This window comes from Marmota flaviventris, chromosome 17 (genome assembly GCF_047511675.1).
Source record: "Marmota flaviventris isolate mMarFla1 chromosome 17, mMarFla1.hap1, whole genome shotgun sequence".
Lineage (NCBI taxonomy): Eukaryota > Metazoa > Chordata > Mammalia > Rodentia > Sciuridae > Marmota > Marmota flaviventris.
Window position 1 is genome coordinate 8329783 of NC_092514.1, and position 9055 is coordinate 8338837.

Below are 9055 nucleotides of genomic sequence, written 5' to 3' on the forward strand. Positions count from 1 at the left end.
CCTAAATGATTTAATTGCATAACAACCATTTATGTGTCATTTACATTGTATTAGATATTATAAATAATCTAGTGATGATTTAAAGCATTACGCCCTATGCAAGTACTACACCAAGGACTTAAGTGTTTACAGATTATGATATCCTTGGGGGTCTGAGAACCAACCCCTTTCAAACACTGAGGAATGACTATGTATGTTTATGTTTTGGGGAAGGGGATTAGACACAGATTGATTTATCATGGGAATTGACTCATATATTTATAGAGGCTGAAAAATCCCATGATCTGCCTTTTGCAAACTGGAAAGCTGATGGTATAATTCTGTAGCAGTCCAAAGACTTGAAAAAGAAAAGCAACAGACCAAGACCCAGAAATGCTGATGTACAATGATAGAAGAAGATGGAAGACCCAGTTAAATAGAGAAAGTATTTGCCCTTCCTCCACTTTTGTTGTTGTTGTTTTGTTGTATTCAGACCCTTAATGGACTGGTTGATGTGCACCCATAATGGTGAGAGTATGTCTTCTTTACTCATTCTACTAATTCAAATGCTAACTTCTTCAAGAAGCACCCTTATAAACACAATCTGAAATTCTGTTTTGCCTGGTATCTGGGGATTCCTTAGTTGACCCATACAATTAACCATCATACAAATGAAGAGTGAGGAACAGAGGTGTTTGGAGGGGTTCTTGGGAGATTCAAAACTATGTAGAATGGTTTCAGGGAGGATGAGCCAGTGAGCCCACTAAGGTCATGATCAGTATCCAGGGTTCCCTTGAGGTGAGTGTTCCTAAATTTAAATAAATTCTTTCTCCCTTGTGGTCTGTTTTTCTCCAACTGCATTCCGTTTTTTGAACAGAAAAGACTTTGAGCCAGGGTCTTAATGGTAGTGATAGTGGGAGGGAAGGGTGATGGAAAAGGGTGTGTACCTAGGAATAATTCTCATGTACATAATGGTGACTGAAGAGAACCCAGTGGGACAAAAGAAGGAAACTCAGAAAAAGAGGAACTATGTTACTTTCAGTTTGTTTGTTTGAGTTGCAGATACTTAGTGTACTGTTCTCTTCCTGCCCTTATTCCACTCCCGAATGCCTTTATTAATTAGATTGTATATCCTATAATCTGTGGAATCTCAGAATAGGCAAAATAGGTAAGAATGAATGACTCATCCCAGGCGTTAAGAGGATCTGTATTTTTCTTTTTTTTAAATAACTGATGTTTTAAACTAGTAATGGTTTGATGCATAAGCATGTATCCTTCCATATCCTATTGTAAGCATTCAAAATATATAAATACACCTTTAACAAATATTTATGGAATCATATATGCGCTGGATTTTAAAAAAAAATGTTTTGTTTTCTAATTCTGTTTAAAATTTACTTTTTTGATTGATTCAAAATACATGTATATACTTTGGGCATATAATGTGATATTTTAACACATGTATACCATGTGTAATAACCAGATTATGGTAACTGGCATACTCACCACTGTCAACATTTTATTTTTCTTTGTATTGGAAACATTCAAAACCCTCTATTAGCTATTTTGATGTGTAGTAGAATTAGTTGTTGTTGACCATAGTTAGCCTACTATGCTATAGAATATTCGAAACTACCCAACTGCTCTTCTGTACCATCTTTTCTCCATTCCCTTCTTGCTCTTACCTTTCCCAGGCTCTGGTAATCACTACTCTACTTTCTACTTCTTTGAGATCAAATTTTGGAGTTTTCATATATAAGTGATATCATATAGTATTTGTTTTCCTAATGGTAGTGATAGTGGGAGGGAAGGATGAGGGAAGAGGGTATGTGCCTAGGATTTGCAAGGGAGAATCTACATGTAGACATCCAAAAAGTCTCAACCCATCTCATTTTTAAGGAGTATGGTAGTTTGCACTGGGTTTGGGTCTTGATTCCAAGACAAAGATGGAATAGCTGGGTGGCCCACCAATTCTGCCTTCCCATTAATTAGGTTTCTACTCTTCTTATTCATGATGTTGGTCATTTGTTTCTGCCCTGAAGTACTGGATTTCTAGCTACAGCATATTTTGCATTTTGATTCTCCTCAGCTACACTTAGCTTTGCAAATCCATATTCAAAATGCTTGACATGATGAGGACCTTATTCTCTTTAGCAACTTGCTTCTAGAACCGGCTCTTGTCTCCATTCATAGTTCCTGGGAGTCAGACATTCAGGATGATACACCACACCCTCATCCCCAACTGTCTGCTTTCTATCACAGATAAACAGGGACTGAGCTTGCCCAAGATGAGGCAGAGCATCAGGGCAGGCAAAGCAGCCCTGATGCTTTCCTGAGGAGGAAAGCAGCTCAGGACATGACATTCAGGCAGAGAAGAGAACTCTGCTCACCAGAGATAAAATATAGACCCAAAAGCATGCCCCCAGTGATCTACCTCTTCCAATCACACCCTACCTGCCTACTTACTATCCATTTAATCCATATCAGGGAATTAATCCACTAATCAGGTCAAGGTTTTTATAATCCAATCATTCTGCCTCTGAAAATTCTTGTATTATCTAACACATGAGCTTTGGGGGAAACACCATATATCTAAACCATAACAGTTGGTCTATAACCCTAAATATCCATTAGACCTTTCTTCACTTTACTCCAGCAAGGTTAGAGATAGTTTCCAATTCATCTTCATCTCCCTCACTTACCACAATCCCCAACCCAAAATCAACATTTGTGGATACATTTTTAATTTTATTAATATTATTTTTCATTCCTAAGATTGCACCCAGGGGCACTTAACCACTGAGCCACATCCCCAGCCCTTTTTGTATTTTATTTAGAGACAGCATCTCATTGAGTTACTTAGGGCCTTGCTAAACTGCTGAGGCTGGCTTTGAACTCATGATCCTCCTGCCTCAGCCTTCTGAGCCACTGGGATTACAAGCGTGTGCCACCATACTCGGTGTGGATACATTTTTATTCAAAGAATGGAAAATGTGCTAGAAAAGAGTTCATCACATTAACATTAGGCCAGGGGATAGATTTGCTAGCTTGGACAAATTGGAGAAAAGTGGACATGGAATATCTCAGCAGCTACAGCCAAATCAGAACCTGAAGGACCTGCAAAGAAGGAGTGAAGAATCACCAAAAGTGAGATGTATATTTAAGAGATGATAATAAAGAGTAATTGAGTATAATGAGTTATAGTTGGAATATTTTCCCCCAGGTATACTCTTCTTTCTCTGAATCCATCAGACAATGGCAAATATAAGGCAAAGAAAATGACCATTTATTTATGTCCCTGGCCAGAATCATCTCTGGTACCCTGAGCTCATGGTTCCTTCCTTTCTTATGGAAAGGTACCAATAGCTCATACCTTCTTTGGGGCAACCAATAACATTGTTGCTCTGGGTCACTTCTTTTGTTCTCAGCGTTTGCTTTTGTTTGGTTCCTCCAGTATCTGTGTTTCTACCATAGTCAATTCTTTGAGTTCCAGGTATGAATTGAGTCATCAGGCTCCTGCCACAATTAACCAAGTATGCACCTCAAAACTCTTCTCCCTTTTTCAGTTTCTTAAATCATTCTCTCTAGAGACACTTGCAATGGATGCTATATGGCACAGAGCCAGATAATAGTTAGGGGCAACAGCATCCTGTGCAAAAAGCACACACCACCCATCCCGTGGCTGCAGAACTTTGTACCTCTCCTCCCTGATATACTGTCTGTGTCCCCATGACATGTCAGTGATCTCCTATGCTTTCTTCATCTACATTTTGAGGAAAAAAGGGAAGAGCACCAACATACCCCTCTGGTGAGAGTGTCATCTATGACAAACTCAGGGCTGTATGCCAGTCATGAGAACATGGTAAGAGACATCAAAGGGGCCTTTCAGACATGAATATCATCAGCAGAAGCACCACTGTGAGACCAGACAAAGCCACATCCTAAAAACTCGTACAAAGGAAACCTAAAAAGCTTTGCCTCTGAGAGTATGTGGACCCATGCTGCCTGCCTGCCTCTCATTGCCATGGTTCCTGAACTACCTGCTAGGATGCATGCAGGAAGAGGTCACCAGGGCAGCAGCTAACAAGGAGCCACCTGAGAAGATCAGCATCTCCTCCACTCACTGGCTTATGTGCAAGTGGCTTTGAAGTATGTGCTATGTGTCAGGCCCTGGCACTCTGCTGGGAATGGGTTCACATCCTCATAAGATGAAGCAGAGCCCCATCCAAACAAAGAGCAGGAACTCTGGGGTAGGAGTTGCTAAGACAAACCGAACAAGCATTGCTGGCAAGTCAGATGAGAAACATGGGTCAGGATTTAGTGCATGGTTCACCTAGGAGTTTCACTAATCTGAAACCACTCAGTTGATGTCTTCCTAAGATGAAGCTGGTTCTCATTATTTTTCCCTCTAAATTTGTATGAAAAAATTTAAACATCAGTATTTGAAAACCAGCAGGTATTTCACTCATCCAAGTAATGACTAAACAACACTACTCTACTACTGGGGCTCTTCTCTCACACATTGCATTTTTGTATGCAACTCAGGAATTTGTCATCACCTTATACTGGAGGAGGCTGGGGTACAGGGCCACTAAGAATCAGTTCTAATACCAGACCTAGCTGTTCTTAGGAAACAGTGTGAAAAGAATATCATGATAAATACCAAGCAAAGTATACATGAAAAACCAAAGGAAGCATGAGCTCGTGCAAACTGAGATAACGAATGGAAACTCAGGACATGTGAGGACCAAGCAGGGCTGTCTGCACATTGATAAGAACCTTCCTTCTCCTTCCTCAAGAAGCAGTAAAAATTTTTTAGAAGTAGTTTAAACATAATATTTATATTTAGCAGGGTTTGAGTACTTTATAGGGGATCATTGTTTAACAAGTCCAAGAACATGACAAGAAGTCAGACTGAGTGGAAAAGTGTGCCTTGGTTAGATTCAGTCTTCCTGCATCTTCTTTCATTTGGGGACATATGGTTTGACTTACAGTGAGGGGAATAATAACCTGTAAAGTGTCTTTTTTTTTCTCAAGCATTCTGTTGTCAGAAATTGAAACTTGGCAGCCTGGGTTATATTTGGCTTGTAGGTATGTTTGTTTAGGTCCTAGATTGTTTTTTGAAACAGTTTATTGAAGTGTAATTGACATACAATAAACTGCATGTATTAAAATGTATACTTGGGTAAATTTTAATATCTGATCTACCATTCCACCACTGAGTTATATCCCCAGGCCCTGTCACCCCTTTTTATTTGCTCCCTTACTTTATCCTTACTACCAATCCTTTCTCTACCTGCTATGTCCAGAAAACTATTCATTTGCTTTTGGTACTTGAGATTAATTTGCGTTTTTTAAAGTTTTATATAAATGGGATCACCCAGGATGTGTTCTTCACTCAGGAGAACTGTTCTGAGATTCTTCCATGTTGTTGCATATACTATCAATAGTTATTTCTTCTTACTTGATCATAATACTCCATTGTTTAGAGATACTATAATTAGTTTTTTCATTTCTGTACACTTGGGTTATTTTCAGTTTGAAGCAATTATAAATAAAAATGCTTAGAATTTTGGTCTATAAGTCATTGTATAAATATATGCTTTCATTTCTCTTGGGTAAATTCCTAGGAGTAGAATGGCTAGAAGATATGGTAGATGTAGCTTAACATTTAAATAACCTCCAGACTGTCTTCTAGTTGGCATCATTTCACATCACTATAAGAAGTAGATGAGAGTTCTGGTTCATTCACAATCTCTCCAACACTGTCAGCCCCCCTAGTTTTTTGTTCTTTTAATAGATATGGCATTTCACTGATTTGAATTTTCATCACCCTGATGGCCAACCGAGATTTTAAGTATCTCTTTTCATTGCTTATTGTCAGTTGATCTATTTTAATTTGTGAAATGTCTCCTTGAATTGTTTGTCTACTTTGATTGGTTTTTCTTTTGGGAGGGGCTTATTAATTTGTCTTAAGTTTACATATGTATATAGGTACGTGAGTTTGCATATATACCTTTTATCAGATATGGCTGTTACCAATGTTTTCTCTCAGACTGTAGTTTGGTTTGTGGTTTTGTTTGTCTGTTTGTTTGGGTGGTTGGTTTTTTTTTTTTTTTTTGTTTTTGTTTTTGTCTTCTGCTGAGCTGAATTTTAATTTTAATAAAGTACATTTTTCTTTTATGGAATGTCTTTCTGCCATTATATCTAACAAATCTTCACCTAGCCCACAGCCACAAAATTTTTCTTTATAAATTTAGGTCTATATACAGTTTTGAATTAAATTTTTGAGAGTGTATAAATTAGAATCAAAGTCAATCTTATTAAATATGAATAGCTCCTTGTTCTATCATCATTTGTTGAAAACTATATCCTTTCCCTATTGAATTATCTTTTGTTGAAGATCATTTATCCACGTGTGTAGTTTTGTGTCTGGATTCTTTATATTGTTATATTGATCTACTTGTCTAGAATTATGCTAATTATGTTTCATGAGATATGCTAACCATAAAATCTTAATAATTATAGCTCTGTGATAAACCTAAAAATAAGATATTGTTAATTTTCCAAACTTTCAAAACACTTTTGGCTGTAGCAGGCATTTAAACATTTCCACACAAATTTTAGTATTAACTTTTCAATTTCTTATAGAAATTGTTGACATTTTTATTAGGATTCCATTAAATCTATGGGTAAATTAGGGGAAACTTGACATCTTAACAGTATTAGTCTTATGAGCCTTGAGAATAGTGTGGGGCTTCATTTATTTAGTTATTCTTTCATTTTTCTTGACATGTGTTTTATAATTTTCAGGTCTCATACATAGTTTGTGAAGGTTACTTCTATATATTTCATGTTTTATGCTAATTTAAGTAGTATTGCTTTACTAATTTCAGTTTTCTACTGTATGCTGTTATAATATCTAAGTAGGTTTAAATGTTTATGTTAATTTTTTTTACTACAACCTTTGAAAAAACTATTTTATTATTTCTAATAGCTTTTCTTGAAGAATCCATCATATTTTTATATAAATAACCATGTATATCATATATGTGAATGTAGACAGTTTTATTTTTTCATTTACAATCTGAATACATTTTATGTCCTTTTACTACTTTAGTGGAGTACTCATAATCTCAGAAATGTACATTCAAATCTTATCACATGCTTTCAGTGCATCGGGATAATTGTGTGATTTTTATTTTTTATATTTTCATATGATGAAATGCACGGATTGATTTTTGAATATAAAATCAATATTTAATTCATTTCTTTTCTTTCCTTAGATAAATGTGGAGCTATTCAATCAACTCTCAGAATTGGTCCAGTTTTTATACCCAAATCTCCTTGAATGGAGAGGAGCCCATGTTCTCTTGAGGAAGAATCTTCAAACAATGCTGAGAATATATACCATTAATCTTTCTCCTATCCCTCCCCCAAAAGACCTGCAATATTCTACCAGTGTACCCACACACTGAGGAAGAGGAAGCAATCAGAGGTTTCAGGGACTATGTAACACTCATTCTGATCTGACACTAAAACATCACTGGGGCCCACCACTCAGACTAAGGGCTTATGGAGGTCAGGTGATCAGTATAGTTTTAATCTAGTTCCTTTTCTCAGTGTGTCCAGTGAACTCTCAAACCCAACTTGTGGTCATTTCTTTAGTTCCAGAATGAATAATTGGTCTAGATATACCAACAATTAGCACAATACACAAGCTAGTTCCCTCATATATGAAACAGGGGCTATAATGGTAGATAAGGACAAATAGAAATCACTAGAACTGCCTCTACTTGGAAAACTAGAAAATCAAAAGCAAAACCACATTCCAGAAGGATTACAGATTAGTGCCACCATCTAAGACCTGAAAGATACAGAGATGGTGATTCCTAATATATCTCCATTCAACTTTCTTATTTAGTTTGTTCAGAAGACAGATGAATCTGGGAGAAGAACTGGATCATCATAAACTTAACAAAGTGTTGACTCTAATTGCAGCTGCCATACCAGATGTGTTTTTATTGTTTTGGCGATAAAAGCAATTATTGCTTTGACACATCCCCTGGTATGCAGTTACTGATCTAGCAAATGCTTTTTTCCTCCTCCATACATTGTTAAAGACACCCAGAAACAGTTCACTTTGAGCTGACAAGGCCAGAAATACGCTTTCTTTGTCCTACTCAACACTTCCACCCTTTGCCATAATTTAGTTTTCGGGGATTTTTATTGTCTTTCCTCTCTACAAGATCAACATGGTCCATTAACTTGATGACACTGTGGTGTATGGATCTAATAGGCAAGAAGTGTCACCTACTCTGGGTTTATCGGTAAGACATATATGTGTCAGGGGGTTGGAAACAAATCTGATTAAAATTCAAGTATCTTTTACCTCATGACATTTCTTGGGTTCCAGTGGTATATGGCATGACAAGATATCCCTTCTAAGGTGAAGGGTAAGATTTTTGCCTCTAGCTCCTTCTACAACCAAGAAAGAAGTACAGTATTTAGTGGCCCTCTTAGGATTTTGAAGGCAACATGTCCCCATTTGGGTGTATTACTCTAGTTCATTTACCAAATGACCCTAAAAGCTGCTAGTTTTTTTTTATTTTAAAATATTCACTTTTTAGTTATAAGTGGACACAATAGCTTTATTTTATTTTTATGTGGTGCTGAGGATTGAACCCAATGCCTCACTCATGGTAGGTGAGCACTCTACCTCTGAGCCACAACCCCAGGCCCAAGCTGCTAGTTTTTATTTATTTATTTATTTATTTAAGTTTTAGATGGACATAATATCTTTATGTGGTGCTGAGGATTGAACCCAGGGCCTCACATGTGCTAGGTGAGCATTGTACCACTTCAACCACAACCCCAGCCCCAAGCTGCTAGTTTTGAGTGGGGCCTAGAGTAAGAAAAGTATCTATTATTTATATAAGTTGCTCTGCCATTTGGGTCATATGATGCCTGCAAATTCATTGGTCTCAAAATATCAGTAGCAGATAGGGATGCTGTTCGGGGCCTTCATCAGGTCCTTATGACTGAATTATAGCATAGGACCCCAGGATTTTTAAGC